This window comes from Pseudorca crassidens, chromosome 1 (genome assembly GCF_039906515.1).
Source record: "Pseudorca crassidens isolate mPseCra1 chromosome 1, mPseCra1.hap1, whole genome shotgun sequence".
NCBI lineage: Eukaryota > Metazoa > Chordata > Mammalia > Artiodactyla > Delphinidae > Pseudorca > Pseudorca crassidens.
This window is the reverse complement of record NC_090296.1, coordinates 180,798,462-180,823,029: the sequence shown is the minus strand read 5'-3', so window position 1 is coordinate 180,823,029 and position 24,568 is coordinate 180,798,462. Positions and strand designations below refer to the sequence as shown.

Here is a 24,568-nt window from a genome sequence, read left to right as displayed (position 1 = left end):
ACTTCCTATTCACCGCTTGTGCTTTTCAAACCACAATGCAAGTTGGAGTGTTTTTGGTTTGAAACTGCTAAGTTTCGCGCCTGCTGACAGAGGCACTGCCATGGAAAAGCACAGCCTGATGAAGGATTGAACGCAGACAAGCTCCTCTTTGCTTTTCAAACTGCTAAGAAAGAGACGAAGCAACAGAACTACAACAAACTGTAAAGTTCTAAGTCAAGGATTTTGCTTAAAAGATTTTTTTATCACAGTCTAATATATTTTCATCATTATATTTAAAAGAAATCTAATTACGTTCAAAAGAAAAGTGGATGTGCTTGCTGTCACTAATGAGATCTCAGGGCATGAGAATTATTTCAGAAGCAGCAGCTAGTAACCAAGGGTGCATTTTTTTTCATCATTTGCATTAAGCAGAAATTTTATCAGAAGACCAATTAATAGTCAATGTAATAGCTTTGCAGAAGGAGTACTAAATTAAGTGTGTCAACACCGTACACTCAGTGCCTGCCCCTGTCTTGCACTCATCAAGAAAATTACATGAGTGAAGCTTCATTCTCACAGATGATGGCCAATCAATGGCAACTCATGACAATACTCAAGACGATTCCAGTTGTTTTAAACATCTGGTAGAAATAATGCCGTGAAAAGGAGCCTAGTCCCTGCAGATTTTTCACAAGTAAAAAAAGAAAAATAATTTAAGCTCACAGTCTAATATTGTTTTAAATTCTGCATCTATTTTTATATTCTGAAAAAAAATCCCATGTTTTAATGAACCAGATCCATCAGAAACATATACAGAGTCTGTATCAAAGAAAATGACTTTTCTTAAACCACTTTCATTAAAATTAAGCCAATATTATATACTCATATAAGATTACATACTCATATATTATGTATAAACTTAAAGGCTATCAAAATCCTCAAAATTCTACATCATTCTAGCTCTAAAATAACTATGTAATTCTAGCTTTAAATTTCTACAATAATCCAAAACAATTCAGATTTGACCACTTACCAAAAAATGAGACTAGATGATAAGTTTGAAGTGATTTAAATGTTATCCATGCAGGTGGCCAAAAAGAAAAAGTTATATCATTTATTGGCTCAAAATAATACCTGCCCTTATAATGCCCTAACCCAGAGGTACTCGAAGTGTGATCCCTGGCCAGGAGCATCATCACCACGTGGGAACTCAGTAGAAATGCAAATACTCAGGCCCCACCCAGACTTACTGGGGGCTAGAAATCTACTTTCCCAAACTCTCCAGGCAACTCTAATCCAAAGTCAAGTTGGCAAAGCACTGCCCTAATCTGCAGGTGACAAGAACAAAGACCAGCTAGAGTGTTAAGACGTCCTGTGCTGAGGGACAGCGACTTAGCTCATTTAACCCTTATGATGATTTCATGATGTAGCAACTGGTATTCTCATTACACTGGAGCAGCTCTGGCTCAGTCATATTAAGCACTAAACCGAGACTCTACAAAGCCATGTGAAGCCAAAGTTTACTGTTAACCACTATTACCCACAGCATGCAAGGAGTGTGTCCCTCCCTTTCTGCTCCCATAGTACAAGTTCATCCACTCAGTAACTCACATAAGCTTTGTGGAAATGGACAGCTTCCCTCAGGATGTAATTTCAGTCTTCTATCACACGTAGAAAGCCCCGTATGCGTTGACGCTACCCTCCTCAAAAAATAGGCAGGGTGTGAATTTCAGACAACCACTGGAGTCCTCTTTCATCAGTTCAAATTTTTATTAATTGCTTGACTAAAGAATAACTTAGGGACTTCCATGGTGGTCCAGTGCGTAAGACTCGAGCTCCCAATGCAGGGGACCTGGGTTCAATCCCTGGTCGGGGAACTAGTTCCCGCATGCGTGCCGCAACTAAGAGTTCCCACGCCACAACTAATAAGTCTACATGCCACAACTAAAGATCCCGCATGTGGCAACTAAGACCCGGCACAGCCGGAATACATAAATAATTTTTTTTTTTTGAAGAGTAACTTATGTGTAGCCCATCTCGCAATGTGATCTTTACAATGTGATCTCCTGTTACTGAATCAAGGCCACGTTTCCACAACTGGCTCATCTCTGACCAAAATCCCAACTGCCCCAATCTAAAGGGATGAGGTGAGAGACAGAAGGTAACAGGCACTCCAGGAGTAGAGCTTTCAAAGTGGCCTGAGGCCCCTTAAACTCATGGGATGGGCCAAACACCACCATTGCTGGAAAGCACTTGTCAACAGAGAGAAACATGTGGACAAGATCTCAGTGAGAATCTAAGAACATGGACGTTGAGAGGGAAATCACTGATAACAGTTCTATCAAAAATTCATAACAACACCCTTAACTATACACAAGAGATGCATTAAATAAATCACTGTACATCCAAGGTATTTTAAACCAATATAGCTATTAAAAAATATAATCACAGGCATGGAAAGAACAAATGACACACCCCAAAATATTAACATATTGTAGTAAACATCTGATATTGTAGAATTACAGGAGATATATTTTCTACTTTGTACTCCTTTGTTTTTCAATGCCTTACACTATAAGCACGTTTTAATGTAAAATATATATTTATGATAAAATGAAATTAGAAAAAAATACCATAAATAAATTACTTGTTCTATACCTCTAGAACCTACTGAATTTTCAACATATATTGATAGTAAAGTAATTATGAAAAATTGTTTTAAATTTTGAAGTTAACACTTTATATTACTCACTAAAACGCTGAGTATACCAGATGAATACATTTTTGTACAAAGAAGAAAAATAAATACTTTGCAGATCAGAGCAATTACCAATACTCATTTTATCAATAAGTCTCAGGATTCCACTGGGAATAAATACATAGCTTTAATTTTCACTGTATTAACTGAGTGGTTTTCTTCTTCTTTCATATTGTTTTAGATATTTAATGTATTCTTTTGGTTCAACACAATGAATGAGCACATTAGAATTTAAGACCATCATGGAGAAGGACCCCTGACAGATAAACACTTAGTACTGCCAGAACACAGATGAAATTATCTAAAAAGGCAAGAAATTACTAGCCTGCAGTCTAGTTTTCAAACACACAAAAGGAAGAAATGTTTTTAAATTTTTTAACTTATTCCATAAGTTATTTTTCTGAAATTTAGTTATTCAATATTTGATAATAAGAACACAAATTTTCCCAGTCTCCAACGGCGAATGAAACTTTCAAATCTTCGCACAAATTTATAGAACAGGTAACATTACTGAACTGCTCATCAAACAGTTAGGGGGACACCCTCACCGTCAGCCAGTTCCCATCCGCAGAGCAATTCAATGAACATTAGGAATTCACAGTAATTTATAAGAGGAAACATGCAGAAACAAGATTACTTACTCTGCTTTGTTTCTTTATTTTCATACAGCCATTTAAAAATAGAACAGAAGGGGTTTCAAAGACAGATACACAGAATTTTTTACCAAACATTATAAGCAGAAACAACATAAATAATCTGCTAGAATTATGCCACATCATTTTTCCCTTGGGAAGATAAATGTTACACATACCGTGTGTATTAAATAATTATGACTGGAGATAATCACGGCACACATGAAACGTATGCATCACCGCCAAGAATTCACCTAGAGATTTATTATACTGAGACACATAGCTTTTAAGCTCTGTAAGGAACTCACATGTTTAGCTCTTAATATTACCTAGAAATGCTCATCAAGATTAGGGAGGGGACGCGAAGCACTCGGGTGAGTTTGCAATCGGATGGATTACTACAGAGAGCTGTCTTATTCTCACTGCATAACCTGACACCTATTGCTCAAGTGGCAACTCAAATTAGAATATTGTTTAATGGTGAGAGAAAAAATACACTGTGTGGAAAGGAAAAACATATTTCAGGCAATGACTATGCTTAAAATGGCTAATTAACCAGCAAACTTTGATCATCATTTCTATTTACTGAAAAGTTAGCCTACATTAAACAAAAACTTTCCCAAGACTCGATAAATGTGGTTGTGCTTCTGTGGGCTCTAAAAGCTAATGCGATGGTGACGAGTTACACAACAGGGTCGGCATCCTGGGACAGCTCAGTCTCTAGTGATCAAGCACAAAGTCTCCCCATTTGATGTTTTAGGTTCTACCAGTTAGCCAGCCTGTTCTTTAAAAACCTATTTAAAAGCAGTAACATCGATTAACCCTGAAAACAGTTTTCTGTAAGTCAAAACAATCTCTTCCTCTCTTCCTTTCATTTTTAAATCTCATTTCCTACAGAAGTTTCTCCAATGTTTAAAACAGCATGAAATTCACTACCCAAATAGCATTAAAATTTAACCTTAAACATAGTGGTTTATGAAAACTCCTCCTCAACACTCCAGCCTTCCAAACAGGAAGTGTCATTCTTCTCTTTGGTTCGAAGACCAAGAACTAAAAGAGTCATAGAAGAGGCACCTTTGATTGGCTTTATTTTTGTAAATACTTTGAACAGGATTGCCTCCTAAGTTTTTCTTTGGTCTCTATCACATCCCAAGTCCTATATCCAGTTCATCACTCTCAGAAGTTAGGTCATCTGAAATAGTCAGGTCTCAATTATTGGGAACAGAATGATCCAGGAATATCCATTATTGGACCTTCCATCCGCTGAGTCCAACCAACCAAACTACCCAAGCATCGATAAAGAGGATGGGCAGGAGCTGGAAAACTGAACTGCAACCATCAGATGGCTCTCATCTCAAAAGTTCCACTTTTTAATGTTTTAGCCGGTATCTTCCAACAATAGAAACTTCAAGCCAATATGTTTTTTCCACACGTTAATTGTGACATCTTTTAAAATCCAGTATCTTGGAAACTGCTGGCAATAGTCCTAATTCCCACATAAGAAACTCTGAACTAGAAGCCCTGTTGGGATACGCTATGGATTTGTCTCAACAGAACTCTGATGGTTCCCTCTGACCTGGAACATTTGACCACAAAGCCTTATTTAAATAAGACAACAGAGGTAACTTTCAGTAATTTTCTCTTCTGAAGGTCTTAAGATTTTATGACGCACCTCGTAAAGTCGACAAGAAATAAAACACAGCCCCCTGCCTTCACTTTGTAGAGGCAGAATCTCTTCTGTTTTGAATCCACAATATAAAGTAAGACCAGTACGTGTAAGTTTTGTTGCTGTTGTCGAAGTTGGTTCTCGGAATCCAGCCCATCCCTGCTTCCCATTGATGCAGCTCTGCTTTTTCATTACATTGGCCGCCATTTTAGCAACAGAACATTTATAGTATCTCCTAAAATGCACTGAATTTACACACTGGCTAGAGTTGGACTTAGAAGGGTTTTGTTATTTTAAAAGATATCCCACGATCCTCAAACAGGAATAGATTTCATTGAAACACTAGAGTTACAAATTTTATCTCAAAAAGTGAACTTCATTGTGTATCTATCTTTGGATGGGTCATGCTCTTCCAGTCATCTCCTCCATGTGGGAAGCTGCTGTGGTTCTCTGACCTCCCTGTGAGAAGGTCCTAGCATCAGAGACTGGACAGCGCAGACATCTGAGCCAGCACACACTTCTGCTTCTTCTGGATGACCATGTCCAGACAGCTCGAGGAGGGGTACCATCCGCCAGACAGAGGTCCACTCCCGTCAGTAAGAGTCACCCCGTTTTCAATCAGCATTGCCAATGACCTAATAATAAGGCGAGAACTTTGCTGGACTTTCTCACGTCTAAGCCAACTTAGTTAAAAGGAAATCCCACAAGTTGTGTGAAATGAGTCATGATTCACTTGTTGATTCCTTAAGAAAAAGCTGGAGCACCTGTAAGTGCTATGGCTGGATGCACAGATGCACATCCAGGAAGATATGGTCCCTTCACGCCACCACGCGACATGAACATCATGGCTGAATGCTCTCCATCTTTACGTATTGAACCAGAGAGAAACTGAATCTTTCCCTTTATATATATATATATATATATATATATATATATATATAAAAAAAACTTAAGAAAAACAAGTGTCCCAACTTGGGGCTTACATATTTTACAATCATTCCATATTTAGAGATAATTAGGATTTTCTTCCAAAAAAACAAGTTTAGTGTGCTGGTCTCACCCTGCTCTCTCTCTCTTGTCCCCCCGCTCCCTCTTGGGCTCACGTTCTGCCCTGCCATGCCCTTCTCTCAAGAGGCACAAGTCATCTCCCCCAGCAAGTGGGCCCGGCCTGCGGGGGAGGGCAGCATGCAGCTCCACCTTGTCCGGCTCTCGGAGCACCCCACCACCTGGACCAAGGGGTATGCACGTGCCGTGGGCTATGACCTGTACAGCACCTATGATTCCATACTACCACCTATGGAGAAAGCCTTTGTGAAAACCGACATTCAGATAGCTCTTCCTTCTGGGTGCTATGGGAGACTAGCTCCACATTCTGGTTTGGCTGCAAAATACTTCATAGATGTAGGGGCTGGTGTCATAGCTGAAGATTACAGAGGAAGTGTTGGTGTTCTACTGTTTAATTTTGGCAAAGTCCGAAGTCAAAAAGGGTGATGGAATTGCACAGCTCATTTGTGAATGGATTTTTTACCCAGAAATAGAAGAAGTTCAAGTTTTAGATGATGCTGAAAGGGGTTCAGGAGGTTTTGGTTCCACTGAAAATAATTAAAACTTTATGCCAAGAAAAGACATTTTAACTCTTGCATACGACTGACGTAAAGCTTTAAGGGAACTTCAGTAAATGGACTGAGAAAGCCTTTAAGGTGTCAAAATAACCATTATTAGAATATAACAGGAAAACCTACTGCAATGTTACGTCAGTGCTGACTGAAATGACCACACCCTTACATAAAGCAGCGCTTCACACACTTGACGCTCCATAAACGATGCGACATAATCCAACAAGACAGTGACACTTGGGAGGTACTGTCATCAGACTTCACCACGTGCTAGCGAAGACTTCGGAGAATGGCAGCAAATAACCACTCAACAACCCTCCTGTCCTTCTCAGCAGCCAGGTTCAGAGCTGCGAGGTAACTCACCACAAGCCACAGTGGTCGCCAGACAGGGTTCCTGGGTCAGAATCCGCACAGACGCGGTTGACAAGGGAACCCCAGGCCTCCTCTCCGGTCCCCTGAACCCGAGTCCCCAGAGCGGATCCCCAGGGGCCACACAGGAAAACGGTGTGGGGACTGGAGTTCCCGGCCAGGTTCTGCATTCCGAGGAGAAAAGGCCTTTGTCTAAATGTCTCTGAACGATAGAATAATTGCAAAAACGGTGTACTGGATAAGTAGCAAATTCTCAGGGAAACTACAGAGAGGTAAGGGAAGATGAGCAGATGAAGGGGCAGGATGCCTGGCTCAGCGGAACACATTCGATCTGCCGGGACGCGTGTTTTTATGGAACACGCTAATGACAATGGGAGAAAATTTGGGAAGAAATACAAGCATGAAACAAAAAGCAAGAGTGAGACGTGAAAGATTACGTTAATCACGTATTTGGGTTTTAGAAGGAAGGTGATTTTTTTTTAAACCCCCCACTGAACCAAATGAGTTGTAACACGTAAACAGGCACTGTTCTGTTCAAAAAAATAAGACCCTCACTGGAACATTTACAATTCTACAAAAGACTCCATCAAATTCTGCCGAAGCATACCCAGTGGCTGGCATCTGAGGCTCTGGAAAGATAAAATCTGAAACTGCCGTTTTATGTATTTTACTGCTAGGCTAGGATGCATTTAATGCACAAATGCCAGCAGGCCAGGATACAAAAATTTACTATGATGTGCTTTAAGTTAATGTTGATTCCAACAGTTTACCATCCATCAGCTATTCTAGTGCCAATTAGCACTTTAAAAACCATGCGTAAATATTTGAAAAACATGTTAGCAATTAAAGGGAGGAAATATTCCACATTAAAATCAGGAAGAGACTTTAGGTTACAACTTGACGTGAAACATCAAGTTTCACAGCATAACACAAAATGCTATACGCACTCTAAACCAAACATACAACACGTAGATCCTACCTAAAATTCAGTAAATGCCAATTATTATCTACTGCTTTCAAAACTAATAGGTCTTCTAACTGAATATGAGGTTTTAAACTTCGTGCGTCATTAACTTACACTCCATGTTAGTGATGAGGTGTGGACAAATGCTTTCAGTGAACTAAGAATGTGAAAAATTCTGAAGAGAGGTAGCTTAGGTTCTTTCTTTGTACTAACTTTTTAATGCTGGCCTTTTTTAAACAATAGGAAAAGTCAGAATGTCTGGCACATGACTTAAAGTCAAGCTTTCTTCTTAAGTCATCTAAAAAGAAGAACATAAATGCTTCATCGTTTAAAGACTACTTTCTAAGCAGAGTAATCCCCATAGTTAAAAAAAGAATTTTAATATAAACTGAAAGAAACTTAATATGCCAAGTTAATCAATGACAACTCAACAGCCTTTCATAAGGAATCAGAATCCCACAGAACTGGGGCCATTTTTTAAGTATTGAGCTTTAAGACTGGGACAAAAAACTTTTAACAGTAGGAACTGATATATTTTTATCAAGACTACACCGACTCTTTCACCTTTCACAATGAGAAAAACAGCCAAAATCATTAACTCATGGGGAACAATCTAGAAAACTAATAGTAAGATATTTCGAAGGCATTGAGTAAAATATTTGAGGACCTATTAACTGGTTGAAAATGGATAAATAGATGCAGTCTTTTAAGAAGAGTAATTCAAATGTTAGCTTTCAAGACATGGACTGTGGTCCCAATCCATTCAAATAGAATGATGCTGCCACTATTCTACTTGAAGAAAATGTTGGGAAGTTTTACTTATATTTTTAAAATTCAATTAGAAGACAAAATCTTGTATATTGCGTGTATGGGAAAAGGATCTCCTAGGAAAAAACTAAGTCAAAATATAACTGAGGAACAAAACAAAGTTATAGGATCAAAGAATAATGAATACTTCAAGTTTTGCTTTAACTATTAGAAAGCCTTGTACCATATACATGCCTGAACGCTTATCTTGCATTATTATTCTACTATCCTTATTTTTTTCTAATATCCTCAAGATGTTTTAGCTTTTTTGTAATCATATGTATCGTATAAGGCCACTATGCCCAAATTCAGTGCCATCCCCCATTTTCTGAGAAACACCTCCACTCACCCGCACACCTACCTTCCTACCACCCATCCAAAGGGGTGGGCGCCTGGTAAACACAGGTGTTCTGAGTGGTTCTACGTCAACCCCACGGCCACTGCCACCATCACTGCACCTGCGCCCTCCCCTTCCAGCCACACTGATGAGATCAGAGTTGGACTTTTGATCCAAACTGGACCAACTGCACTATCTCCCCAAGGAACTTGCAAGTGGGACTGAAAGACTGAAAGAGGCTGGGACTATCGTAAGGCACATTTAGGGATGTGAGACAGACAAATTATAACATGGAAACAGAGGGGCAAAGAAAGCTGCTCTAGGGGAGGAAGAATAAAGCAGAATTCCAGAAGCAAGCAAGAATTCACGTCTTGAGAAGCGGGACTTTTGGTGTTCCTAATGCCGTTTTCGACCCTGTTCCTGTTCTTGTGCTGGTTGAGGTTATGAAGAACCCCTCTGGTACCATCCCAACTACATTCTTCTTACACTAACTTCACTTGGTTATTGTTATGTGGAACATCAAGAAACTCAACTGAATACAGCCTCACGTCCTATGTGCAATGAAGGTTTAACATATGTAACTGTGCTACCACTCTTCAATCCCTTGGCTTAAGACCATTTAGATGAACAAAGTTAAAATGTTTGGGCTTTTTCTGTCCATACCTGTTCCAATCATGGACTTCAAGGGCGATAACTAAGCCTCCCCAACACACTCTTTCCCTTCTACTAACCCACAGCCCTTCACTTTTCTGTGTCCCACCCGAAAATATCTAGACAAGGATATTTCTGGTTCATAGATTGTATTTTATACAAAAACTTTCTGAACATATACATGTACCTGACCCCATCCCACCAGCAGGCACGGGTGATAAAGGAAGGTATAATAGTGAGTTTAACCTTCTCAGCCAGTAGCACAGCAATGCTCAATGGACCCATTGGCTCACCCGGGACAGAGGAATATTAATCATCAAACAGTAGGTCACTGTTATCACTAGAATGTGATTTTTATCTCTGAGTAGTTTGGGGAAGAAAATAGATGAGAATTACTCAGCTACTTGAAAAGTAGGAATTGTGCTTTATTCAATTTTATATCCTTGGCACCCAACACATCATGTAGAATATAGTACATGCATAGAAAATAATTACCAACCAGAATACCTAGAAAATACAAAAGGCATGATATAATTATTATTATCATCATCATTATTATTTTGCCAAGACTATTTCTCAATCAAAGAAAGATGCAGACAACTGTGGTATTACTGACCGTATATAACAGATTTGGACAAAGTAAGACCTTCCAAACACACCTCCCTGTAGGGACACATTTCTCAGCTCCTACTTACTTACTGACACATGGGTTGCACATCTCTTTGCTCAAAAGTATGGCTCAAAAGTGAGTCATTATATCCCTCATTGCTACAGCCCAAATGATCTATCACGGCCACATCAGAGGCACATTTATGACTTGCTTATTCCAAAACCAATTTGAGTGCGTGCTGTTCCAAAGTTTTTGGTAGCTATAGTTCTTAACAGAAATTCTGCTTCATTTTATCAGCCATATGGAATTATAGGCAAGAATCACATTGTAAACTATCATCATTGCCTTGATCTTTAGAACAACCGATAAAATATTTATCGTGCCTACGAACTCATTTCCTCAAAGTGTCAGGTTCTAAGTAACTTAGAAATGAGTCCTACCTTCTTTCGGACGGTCCCTTGACTCTATAATATGAAACCTGCAAGTGTGTAAAGCTACCTACTGCAAAGACAGCTTCCCTTCCACGATGTCCGCTCACCCCAAGTATACACACTTAGCTTCTATTCCAGTTACACGGAACCACTGATCAATTAAATGCTGCTTCCAAACCCACACATTTTCTATTCCTTCTCCCTGAGATAAACAACTCGTAAAGGATTAAAAGACTTTTCTTTTTTTTCAAAGTCTTACGTTTCCTGGAGACCCTATGCCAACGCACTCCCTCTTGTCCTTCTTCCGTCCTTGGTCCACATGTCCTCTTAGTACTGGTGCCACACTCTGCCTTTTACTTTTTACTTCAGCTAATTGTGCACCGCTTACCAGAGCTCAATCTGATTGAACTGATCTTATTGACAAAGCAGTATTTTCAAATGATCTAAGATAAAAAGGCTTGTAGGCTAATTGGTACAAACTCGTTATGATTTTCTATAACCCACGGCTTAGGGGTCTTGCCCTCTTATCTGTAACTGCTAAGTACCCACGCATTTTTAGCCAAGTGTCCTAAACTCTACAGAATTAGCCAGAGATGTTTTTTAAGCCCAATTTTATTTTAAACTGTAAGCGTCTGGAGCTTTCACAACACTTTCTAAAAGAACAGTGAAACACTGAGTTGTAAATTGTACCTGAGTTGCAATAGTTACCAGTCAGAATAGACACATACCAATGAAAGAGAAAACAAGATTGCTACCTTTCTAACAGCCCAGCAAGTCAAGATTCCTTAAAGTGAATGCCCACTCCTCAATGTCACAATTTCCCCTGTAAATCATTATTCCACAGCTTAACAAACAGACTTACTCACCAAACAGAAAGACACGCCATAACTGGTGAAAAGGACGACTCCCAGGACAGCAATATAACCTGACCTTACTTACTGGATGAGAACAGAAGGGATTATAACAACAAAAACGCACTCGAGAGGCTTCTACCGCTTGTCAAACTGAGGAAGAACACAATGGGTGTATTTAAGATGATCCTGGGAGCTGAACAGAGATCCTTCATGTTGTATAGAAACAGGCATTTAAAATGAGTCCGTGAAGAGAGTTTTCTTATTTAACAAAGTATCTTTTACAAAGTAAAGGATTTTAAAATTTGAATTAGAAGCTGACATAGGTCATGTGCCTTAATTACGTGCATGATGAAATCAAGTATGTCCTACTGAGTAATTCAAAATAGCGGTAAACGTTTGGCTTCCCAGGCAAAAAGAAATTGCTTAATTTCTAAGACTTAAACATGAGAAACCATAACTAACCATGATTCGTGAAGAAGAATCAGAGTCCAAAACAGAATTTGGGGAGATTTTTTACAAACCTTTAGAAGGCTGACTTTACTATATCCTGAATATTTTTTTCATCTGCTTCTATACTGGGGTATTGGCATATAGCAGTAATATTTCTCAAACCCAGAACAACTGTTGTTCAAATCTAGGCAATGCAGAAAAAGTTAATGATACCACAGATACTTACGAAAAGCAAATACTTTTATATATGTTAATTCTAATTCTAATGCTTAAAGAGTTTAAGGGGTTGTTACATGCATAGGACTTGATAATGAAGAAAGGACACAAGCCTAGTACAATGTCACAGAAAACCAAAAGGATCTACTAAATGGAAATACATTCATTTCTTTGGTTTCCCCCTTCTAATGCATTTTTTAACATTTATCTTTTTAATCCATGAATCAGTGAGGACAATATTTTGCTATTTATGGGTACAAAACAGCCCTGTCCTAGGTATACCAGGGTATACTTAAGTATGTAACATCACAAGATACAGTAAATTTACTTTACTAGACAGTATAGCATAGTAGCATTAACCAGAGATATACCTCAATTAGAAAATGCTTTAAAATAACAAAGTCAATGAACATTTGACTGTACAATTTATTCTGTCAAATATAAATGTTTGTCAGTGTATGTGTGTAAATTATACTGTCAGTCTCAACACAGCCAAGTGCTTTTGTAAGCTGCAAAACAATTAATAAGCAACTCTCTAAGGAGTGTACCAAAAATTTTCCAGAACACGCCAGATATCTGGTCAAAGATAAGGGATAAAAAATTTTTTTTGATACATGGCTCTAGTATTAAAAAACAATTCCTATGTTTGAAAGTCAGTGTCAACAGATGCAAGAACTTTATTTTAAAACTTCCAGGGAGACAAAGCCTTTCAAGAATGGGGCCAGAACCCTGCAATCTGATTTGGGGGTGGGGGAGTGGTTAGGGAACGGCAGAAAGCAGGCATGCCCAAATTCTTTCTACTCCTTTTTCTTTTGAGACAATGGTATTAAATTTTAATCACGTTTTCATGAGTTCCAAAGGATAGCAAGGGGAACAAAGTGTCAGCCCTCTTTGGATGTGTTGAGGCATTTGCAACAAACTCAGCCTTTTCATGCAAAACAACAGAATTTGAGGTCAAATTAGTCTCTATCCTTTCCCTCTGGGCATGTACTCAAGTTAGGACTCTGTCAAACCACTATTTGGGGTAAAGTTTTAAAGGAAAAAAAAAAAACAATTCTTGTGGTAAAAATAGGTGGCACTGCTATTCAACATTAAGAGAGCAACAGCTGAGGTTCCAATCCTGAGAAAGGGGCAGGGACCAGGAAATATTCTTCATTACTCCAAATTTCTGATGCAAATTACACTCTGTCTCCAATCTTGGGGGCAGTGAGGTGGGAGGAGGAATGAGAACGAGATATCCCCTTTACCACCACCCCAAACATTTTGTGTTGCAGGCGTTGAATTATTCCAGCCTTAATCTTCATTCACCATGGCAATTACAAAGGTGAAATGACGGGAATCTTATCTTGCTAAAAGTTTACCAACTGCTTTGCATTTTTCCTCTAATTTTGCACCAGTGTCATCAGATTTCTCAGTTTCAATTTCTACTTATCCTTATCCAAAATCATATTCATTAAAACCAGGTACAGGGTGGAGGCCATGCTGAAATGTCATCCTCCCATCAGACAGCCTAGTAATCGGTGAAGCGCACTTAGGACCATTGGTGGAGCTCACTGCATCTCTGCTCCGAGGACAGGCAACCAGGACCACTTGCTTACTCTATAGGTCCATTTCGGTTTTCCATCTTCCAAGTTTCTTATCAGAAATTTTAAGGGAGGATTATCATTTAAGTTTTTTTTTTAAGTCTATCATTTCTATAACTGTTAAAACCATTTTGCGAAACCAAGCAGAACGTAAACAATTTCAACCAAATGAATCACTGTTGAACTTAAACTAATGCATCTTTCTAGTTCCGTGAACACCAGGTAATTCTACTCTATACTAACCATGACACTGCAATCATTCAACCTTCTAGATACAAGCATATTTTGTATCACCATTCTTTTAGTTACCCAGATTATAAACTTAATACTGTAATATGTTAAGGATAGACAACAATGACTCTTTGGGGGTTTTTAACGTCTTGAAAATTAGAGTTTAAAACACGTGCTTTAGAATGAGTTGCTGGAGCCACAGGGCTCAACAGAAGCACTCACATATTACTCTAAGATATTATGAGGCATTTCACAAATTCTACATCCAATTTCTGTTTAATAAAACAGTCAATTCATTAGGAAAAATTGTGCTAATATGAGAATATCGAACACTGTGTCTTATATACGGAATCTGTATATACATAAAAGTCATACCTGTCTCCAAAAATAAGGTAAATCAGCATTACAATAAGGTAAGATTAAGAGCATCATGTAAGATCCTGATGCCCAAAAGGAATAAGAAATTGCATTTTATAATGGAAAGAGCTTAAACTTCAGAGGACCATGTATCTGTCAGCTGATGTTCACCTTGGAGGATCCGTCATCTTGGACTATTGACCTTCTTTATCCATGAAATGATGTTAATAGTTTATAAGGAGAAATTATATATATAACAATTAATTCATCCTCTGGTAGGTAGGCTGCATACACCCAAATGTTAGCCTTTATATTCATACATAAATAAATGTTATTTATCTATTTAAAATATAAAAATAAATGCTACAGGGGCTTCCCTGGTGGCGCAGTGGTTGAGAGTCTGCCTGCCGATGCAGGCGACACGGGTTCGTGCCCCGGTCCGGAAAGATCCCACATGCCGCGGAGCGGCTGGTCCCGTGAGCCGTGGCCGCTGAGCCTGCGCGTCCGGAGCCTGTGCTCCGCAACGGGAGAGGCCACAGCAGTGAGAGGCCCGCGTACCGCAAAAATAATAATAATTAATAAATGCTACAACGTTAGTTACTCAATATCCTTGCCAAACTCCTTCGTCACTAACCGAACCCCGATTTTTTCAGTATCTATTTGTTTCTGATTGGCTATGTGACTTCTTGTCATTTGATTTCATTTTCAGGATTTGCTTAGGGAAGAACAAAGAACTCAATTCTAGCACACAGGTCAGCAGATCAAGTCTTCCTAGGGCTTTGGGGATGGATTTTGAACTCACGTTGCTGGAATGTGCGGGATGGAGCCACTACAGTGCTTCTGCGATTCTGGGAAGAACCAGCCTAGACGTTGAGGATGACAGAAAAGAAAGAGCTGGGTCCCTCATAACATTATTGAGTTACGTAATTAACAAAACCTCACACGCTATTTTAGGGTATGTGATTGTGCAAAGTACAGATTCTCCATTGTTTCACTCTCTCGAGTGGCTTTTCTATTACATGCATATAGGTTGAGTAGATATTTGGGATGCTCATGTCCTGTGAGAATGGATAAACACATTTTATTATCTCTGTCTATAATTGCAAGCCATTAACATGATAAGTTTTCATTTATTGGTGGAATAAAAACCACCAACACTTCTCAAATGCTCACTGTAATTCATTCATTTCTTACAACAAGGTTACGAGGTAGGTACATCTCTTATCCCCAATTTAGAGACAGGTCAACTGAGGTCCAGAAAAGCCAAGTAACTTGTCTAAGTGCACAGAACTATTAACTTGATGAGCCAGGATTAAGTTCAGGAAACTGGCTCTCCAGCCCACTCAGTATTGTTAAGCAATACTGTCTGTCAAATGAATAGCATTAAAATAAATTTAGACCATTAGTGATATTAATTGCTGGCCAGAAACCCAAGATAATTTATTGTCCAATTATACCCAATTATGAGAGCTAGTTTAATTACATCAAGACAGTTCTTCATCTGGTCACTATTGAAGACCATATGGCCAGATAGAAGACATAACATTGAAAGATTTAATCCCATTTTTCTTAACTCAATAAACAACTTGCTCTTTAACAACTTCTGTGTTGTAATTAGTTTATTCCCGATTCTTAAAATCTGAGTTTTTAGAAAGTGATTTTGATGCCTAGTACACCTGGGAACCTCTGCCTCAGGTAATTATGGATGACCTTCACTTTCAAACACGAAAGGACAATGGTCCCCTTCTTTAAGTGTGTAAGCTCACAACACTAATTAGATCACCCGGTCTGGTGTGGGGAGACAAACTTCGAAAAATGCAGGATTCAAATTATCATGATAATTGGCTTTTCCTAACTTGTCCCATTTTCTAAATGGCAAAAAATAAAATAAAATAAAAAGTCATGATTCAATTATTTTTCCACTTTATCAAAAGGAAAATACCAACCTTGATTTTTCAATGATTAAACAAAGTCCAATGAAACGACCGTTGACAATCCAACATCCATCCTGGGGTCACCCCAAGGATAAAGCAAGGAGGGAGCTCTTCTTACTATGGGGGTGGGGGTGTGGATTTCAAGGCTCAGTCAACAACCCCCTGCCGTGTGGGTAGGGAACAATGCCCAGCCCTGTCAATGCCATAGCGCAGAATGAAATTTTCTACTTTGCAGAAAGTTTTGAACTATTTTTTTTCAGAGATTGACAGATAGAGCTGTGCATTCTTGAAAATGATGTGAACGTAACATGAAGCACCCCTGAGGGACATTTCTATACAGGTCGTTATAAGCATCTACAAAGAGGCTTAATCTTATAACAAAACACAGATTGCGACTAATTCCACAGATTAAAATCCTTAAAAACCAGGTCAGGGTCACTAGTTGGCCCTTCTGACAGGCAAGTGCAAAGATATCCTGGGGGAGACAAGGTGTAAACTCAGGGGGGTAATGAGTAAAATGTATGGTAAATACGTTATTCAGGAAATGCAGTGAGAACATCTGACCCAAAATGGTAGAGAAAGTGGTGCAGAATGGATCATAAGGCAAAATTTACTTGTGTAATATTAAAACAAAGAAAAAAACAGGCTTTAAACATGAGTTGTGTGTTTTCTTTTTCCTACATGCGTTTTTGCTTTTGCAATGGAAAGTATCACATAGAAGTCCCACAGTAGTTCATTTATAGTGTTCTATCTAGATATTAATTAACCAAATTAATCCAAGAGTTTTTGCAATTGGTACGTCCGTCATGCATCCGGCCAAACAACACACAAGATGCTGATCTGATGGCTGTAAAGCCAATATTGCTTTAAGACAAGAACATGTCTTTAAATGTTATTATTAAAATTTTTTTTGTACTATTTTAAGGGGTAAACTTTTTTTAAAAAATTCTAGAACTGTTCAGATACTTTCCGGATGCTTTTTTAAAATGTATTTTAGGATAAAATTTAACTTCTCTATTTATAGTCACTTCCTCCATAAAGACTTGGAAATAAAGAGCACTATAGACTAGTTAAGAAAGATTGCTACACAGGAAACTATCATGAAATGCAATTTATAGCTGTTAGTACAGTGCCCCACGCAAAGAAAACAAGAATCTTGCCGATCCAACCTTCCCTGAACACAGGGTTGCTAGTTAATGTGAAAACAGGGTTGCTAGTTAATGTGCAACAGAGAAAAAAGATATTCAACAGAGTGTGAATATCAGGGTCTGTAAGGTACTCCTGTTACACCATGAACTGATTTAGTATGTGTTATGAAAACGAAGTACTAATCTAAAAAAAATTCAAAACACAATGTCAATACAGACAAGCACTCGCTTTAAAAATAGTGGTAAAGAATTGAGACCATTTTAAATTAAAATAGTAACTAAATATGGGTGTGTACATATGTAGGAATGTTTGCTTGGGTGTAACGAGTATTATGAAAATTTAAATCACCAAATCATTTCTGAAACAGTTTTAAACCTTAAGAAGACTGTGTCCTTTGACATTTTCTTTTTACACTGATTTGACTTAACATTAAACAACTGGTCTGGTCAGAATTTCAAACATTCAGAGGCTAAATTCATCCATGGAGTACGAATCGTTCATTAACACAAATACACAGAGATGCAAACATCAGTTATGTACTTTGACAATTTAATCTAATTTTAACATTTCCAGTGGCTTTTAAAGTAGTAAGAGCATTATTCGTTTAAACAATAAGATAAACACAGGAAGAGCAGAAACCAGCAGTTACAGCTGGACACTAAGCTATCAATATTTTACCAAGAAGCCTTGCACAATAGACTTGACATTTCCAGATTTACGCTCCAGCCATCTGTCCTCAGATGGTGTGATATGTGTCACTGTTGAGGGGCTAGCTAGCAAGCACGATTAGTTTACTACAAAGTATAATCGAGTTCTGCCTGTCTCAGAAGTACGGATAGGTGGGCTAAGAGGGAGGGAAACCAACTGTCTTCCGTTCACTCTGCGCTTCTCTTCCAGTGGAGCCATCAAAGAGACACCATCCCTCAGCCGCCCCTTCCAGGCTCCATCGGTCACCACCAGGACCAACCTTCCAGTCTGTTATCGATGCTTCCTACTGAATAGAGGAGTTTCAGGAACTACCTTCCCAAAAAACCTGCATTTTATCCTGGCTGGGACTATCACTGGACGGAAAAGTGAAATCAAAATTCACCCAGCTGAAGTTAGTATTACAGATGTGAATGACCTTCTCCACCACGATGATCACACTTTTTTTTTTATAGTCAACCAGTGTTGTAGGAATCTTGTCATTCATTATTGGCAAAAGAGACACCTATGAAGAAGTTTTAACTCATTATGATTTTAAATACTTTTGTTATGAATCAAAACCTTGTTCAATTTGGAAGTGCCTATACAATAAAAAAGAAAACTTGGTTCTCTGATAATTACACCAGAAAACATAAACCATATTTTTAAAATTTTAAAGAAATAAAGGGGATTTTATTTTTCAAAAAGCCTCTGACATTTTCATAAATAATAAAACTCTGAGGTCTAAGAATAAGAATAATAACATAATAATATAATAACAGAGACATACAGCTAAGGGGCGGCAGAGCCAAGGGTAACCCACTGTGTTCTTCCCAGATGCAGCAATTTGCAAGTTAAAGAACAGAGACACTGGAGTCAGATGCTAAAATCCTGTTCCAGAACCTGCTCGCTGTTTGACTTCGGGCAATTAACCTCTCTGAACTTCAATTCCCTCAGCTGTAGGAAGGACGCACTCAAATGTCAATTGCCCAATTCCCTTCCGAACTTTTATTTCTAATAGTGTTGCATATGAAATACTTCAACTGACACAGGCAATTACATTTACAGTGTGTCCTATTACCTCCAGAATAAAAACGTTAATAAAACCTTCCAAAAACAAAGAATCATTCCTCAGGGTGATTAATAATTAACAGGTATTAATATTCAAAGCTAAACTCATCATACTACTTTTCATACTATCTAAAAATATATGAAAACTTTTTAAATGCCAGATAAACGGTATTCTATAAATAACAATCTACGGTATAACCAAATCATTCCCAGAGCTCTTCTGAGCAAGCAAAGACAGTAACACAACGTTAGCCAAGTGCAAAATAAGAAAAGCTTTACTGCCTTAAGTTTTAAACATCAGCATATGGAAACTATAGAGAAACTGGAAAATCCTTTTACAGAAGAATGGGGTGGGGGAGGGGCTGATCTTATACCACAAGAAAACTCACACAGATGTTGAATTTAGTTTTGATTTTCAAATCATGAGGGAGAAACTGACTCAAAACAAATATGCAATGCTATATAACACTGCATTATAAGTGACAGTAATTTTTTAACAAGTCACCATCACTAAATGCTACCAAAACTTTTAGAAAAATTATAGTATCAGAAAAAATGGTGAAATTAAGTTCATCCATACCTGAATGAATGAGGATTAACTGACCATTGATTAAGCACGCCTCCCCTTTCTACTCAGACAACTAGAAACAACAGGTGAGATCATAAATATTTTCCATACCATTATTAAAGGTTTTACATCTTGCTAAAATAAAAATAGGAACAGGTGATTCCAGTGCCACCAATACATATTTTTGCTTTCCTCAAGCAGACACAAAAAATAGGCTCAGATGAAATTTTCTAAAAATAGAAAAACAACACACATGTATCTAATCCTTTAAGAACTTCATACTTGAATTCCAAAAGTTGCTTCCTCTCCTAGTTTTAGCCAAAACTCTCAAAAATATACTCAAAATTTTACCTGTTGTTTGAGTTATTTTATAAACAACTCTGTTGGTTTACCACAGTGCTTAGCAATGTTTTCCTTCTCCGTGGTGAAGATGGGCTACAAAGGACTATTCAGGAAAAATTAAGATGTGAGGGACTGCTTTTGTTTCCACCCAAAACTCCAATCGGTTATTAAGTTCCAAACTGTGACAGGGGCATAGTAACTTATTCTTACAGCTAGATGAATGTGAATTAAAATTAGCACCCCTCTTCAGATAGTAAAACGTTCAATTCTGGGATTCTATGAAAGGTAGCACAGAAGTAGGTTTTAATTTTTTTATCCTCACGCCTCAGTGAGCAAACTGAGTTGGCAAAGCTCGGCTGCCACGTGGGACCCAGGAGTCGTTGGCTTTTAGATTAATTACGATGATGACGATGATGAGGTGAACAGCTAACATTAATACTGCACTCGGTATAGGCTAAGCATTGCTCCAAGCCTGTTACGTATACAATTCATTTGGTCTTTATAACCCTGCGAGGTAGCATTAACATTATAAATCAGCTACTATAAAACATAAACAGTTACAAGGCTTCCTCTCCACCAAAAGGTAGCAAAACTAGCAATAATTTTAAATGACAAAGCAAGAACCCTATATATTTGGGAAATAAAGTAAATGACACACCAAAGAATAATAAACCTAAAGAACAGATGGAATGGAAACTTTTGTTGGAGAAAGCAATGACTGATTCAACTAAGAATGCTAATGTCCCTAGCAAAACTGAACCATCAGTTCAACTTTTTGGAACACTGGGTTGTGAAATTACTCTCTTGTTTAATGTACGAATTCATATTTGGCCAATTTGATGTGCATCACTGGTATAAAGTTAGCTCCTTAGGTAAACAACAATATTTGTTGTTTTTTTTTTAAGTTCGCTAACAGGAAAAATAATACAGGACTCCATATTTAGTGAGAGAATGCAAACAATACTATTATGCTTTATCTAGTAAGAATATCTGGCCTTGCATTACCAAAGCAATGAGAATTTACACAAAGAAAACACATTTCTCAAACTGATACATGAGTGTACGAACCATGGATTATGAAAGCAAGCAACTGTTAACTCTGAATAGCATCTACAATTTTTTTGCATTATCTTGAAAATATTATTGATGCTCTAAGTAAGAAAAAGGTTTTGTTTTACTTACAAAACTAATTGATCCAGGGATTTTCCCAAGTAAGAAGGTAATTTGAAAAAAATGCAATAATATGAGTTGAGATGAACTGAGTTGTGACTGAGTTCATCTTAGCCTAACCAGCATCGCATTCGTGGCTTTGCTGCTCTCTGCTTCTCCTCTCTTACACAAGAGCTCATAAATGATTTTTTTTCTTTTTAACAAAAAAAGATAAACAAAACATAACTACTAGATGTAGTAGTAAAAGTAAATGATAGTGAAGCTGTCTAATCTAATGATGCAAAGTGATATAAAATTTATTTTGGTGGTAGCATTTTTTTAATAATGGTTTATTTTATATCCTATTTCTATACTAAAGGCAGCATTTAATGTTTTCTGCCTTATTTAAGATATTTTGTGGGGGTCATTATATCACACACCGGTATTACAATTTTTGGAGATTTAAAATAGTCTGTAGTTAATATCAAGAATTTCAAGGATCTATTATAGTTGTGGCTTAGAAGGATTTCACAGCATCAGCTTCTGTGTAGTTTCTGGGTTGAATCTGCTTAGAGCATCCACTTTTCATGAAACACTATCAAGAAGTATAACTTTAACAAGGAGTTCTCCAAGAGGTCTTTTGACGTTATGAAGCCATTTGTTTTCCAGTTAGGTAAGGCTTGACCATTTACATTTTGGATTAATATTTTTATAAGTAACTTCCTTTGTATTTGCAATTTTATCCTGATAAGTCAAATTAGCATATAATACATCTTATAAATGTTAACATTATAGAGTAATATAATATATCCTTTAAGAATTTGAAAGCTTTCTTTTCCACTAAATCAGAATCTGCAAAGAAACAGCAAGACAAGGAATAAGCACTGCTTTTTCAAGCTCTGCAGGTGATTTGTATGTGTCATCTTGAATAAATGAGTCAGTTTTAAAGATGTTTGGGAGTTTCCTGGTGGCCTAATGGTTAGGATTCAGGGCTTTCACTGCCATGGCCCAGGTTCAATCTCTGGTCAGGGAACTGAGATCCCACAGGCCGCACGGCGTGGCCAAAAAACATACATATTTTATATAAATACAAAAATAAAAAAGTTGTTTGACAAGAGGGTAAAAGATAGGGCCTCCCCAAATCTCAACATGTTCGTTTCAATGGGAGTCCAGGGTAAAACACCTTAATGACAAAAGACTATGCTTGAAACACACAGGCTGGCTTAGGTGCTACAGAGGAGAGGGCTACAGATCCAGAACAAAGCAGTGCCCTTTGCTTGTCTCTGGCCCCTCTTCCTGCCCCAAGTCTACCCATCCTGACCTCAGAGAGGTGGTTGGTTGCTTTGTCTAACTTTCTCTCATCTGCTCTGTACCTCTTTCAGCTTTTAGGAGCTCATAATAGCCAAATCAGAAAAAATCTTTAAAAATGAATTCAAGTCAAATGAAATCAACCACAGAAATACATTGCATTTATGACTTTACATTTTAGGGCAAGAAATTTTTGAAGAAGACTATCTGACCAGAGGGGTGGAGGAAAGAAACAAAAAAACGACAAAAGCATTTTTGGACCATATGAAATGAGAGGTAACCAGCCGGTGGCTGGTTTTCCTTTCAGCCCTCATCTCACCCCAATTTCATGTTTCACTCCCTGACTGCACTCATCAGAACTCTATTGAAGGAGACGGCTGTGCGAATTTATTGAAAACCAAAGAAATCACTACAGAAACAGTCTCCAAAACCCAAAGAGAATCCTGTAAGCCGACCAGTGTCAAGATCTGAATACTAACACGTACAAATCCAAATGTAGACACCTCCATGATCAGTTTAGTTACAGTGGTATGAGTCACCGTATAGCTTCTCTGCATCCAACGCATAAAAAGGAAAGGGAATCTGGTTTTCAACATCATACTCCCTCTAAAACAACTTGCAGTCAATTAATGTTGTCAGCAGCAAAACTCAATTTTCTCCCCTGCGTGCAGAGGTGAACACTCAGGACAGACTGGTAATTCCCGTTGAGAGTGTGGCTAAGTGTTTCTAAGCAACCTTGCTCCATCATCTTCCCTGACAAAAACAAGGGAAAGAGTCTGAGCTGAGGGCTGACGGAGCTCTGAATACTAATGTAAGGAGGGGAGCTTCCTTACTGACTTTGGGGAGAGAAACACAGGAGCAGCTGCTAGCTGTAAATAAATTCTAATTAAAACGGTGTGCAGCTCCTACAGCTGAACCCAAGCCCACTGATGAGGTTCCCTCTGCAACTGTCCAGCCATGTGAGCTGGACTCGTTCATATACCTGTATATTTAGTTTAACAAATGATTTGTGTGTGTTTTCTGGAAATTACTTGGGGGGAAAACCTTCCAAACATGTCCATTTATTTGCTGTGGAATTTGTTTAATCCTCTTAGGAACATTTAGACTGACAACATTCTTAAATTAGCATCTTTGCCCAAGAAACCTTTCCAGTCACATGCACTGAACTATATAACAACCCAGAAGCAAAATTTAAAACGTTTCAAACCGCTGGCCATGCTGGGAACACCACACAGCACAGCAGAACGAATCCAATTTGAATGAGAATCAAGGATGATTTTCTCCTCACACCCTTTTCCTCCTCTGCACAAATCCATCACTCTCTGTTGCTCTTGTATCATCCCCTACCTATAAAATGGGAATGAGAAATAACTTTTGCCAATAAAAATGCCATAGAGGGCTTCCCTGGTGGCGCAGCGGTTGAGAGTCCGCCTGCCGATGTAGGGGACTCGGGTTCGTGCCCCGGTCCGGGAAGATCCCACATGCCGCGGAGCGGCTGGGACCCTGAGCCATGGCCGCTGAGGCTGCGCATTAATCCGGAGCCTGTGCTCCGCAGAGGGAGAGGCCACAACAGTGAGAGGCCCGCGTACCGCAAAAAGAAAAAAAAAAAAAAAAAAATGCCATAGAACTAGAATAAACTTTTTAAAACTGTAACACCTCCTCAGAATACTTTAACTACTATTCAGTAAAAACACCACAGAAAATTTTTGAAAATTTGAAAAAAAAATTTTTAAGGGAATTTTAAAGGAAAATAATTTTTAACTGAATCGTATTCTGGGCACATTGAGAAGGTTCTATTTAGATGACTTTTACAGAGTTTTTTTTTTTAATAAATAACCTATAAAAATACACC

The 24,568-nt window shown here is 38.2% G+C and overlaps 1 protein-coding gene and 1 pseudogene across 23 annotated transcripts in view; one reads left to right on the top strand and one right to left on the bottom strand.

The window, feature by feature from the left end:
- The window catches only part of PARD3 (par-3 family cell polarity regulator), a 727,131-nt gene that overhangs the window by 503,145 nt on the left and 199,418 nt on the right, over window positions 1-24,568 (bottom strand). The gene's annotated exons all lie outside the window — the stretch shown is intronic.
- LOC137204685 (deoxyuridine 5'-triphosphate nucleotidohydrolase, mitochondrial-like) lies at window positions 6,152-6,641 on the top strand (annotated as a pseudogene).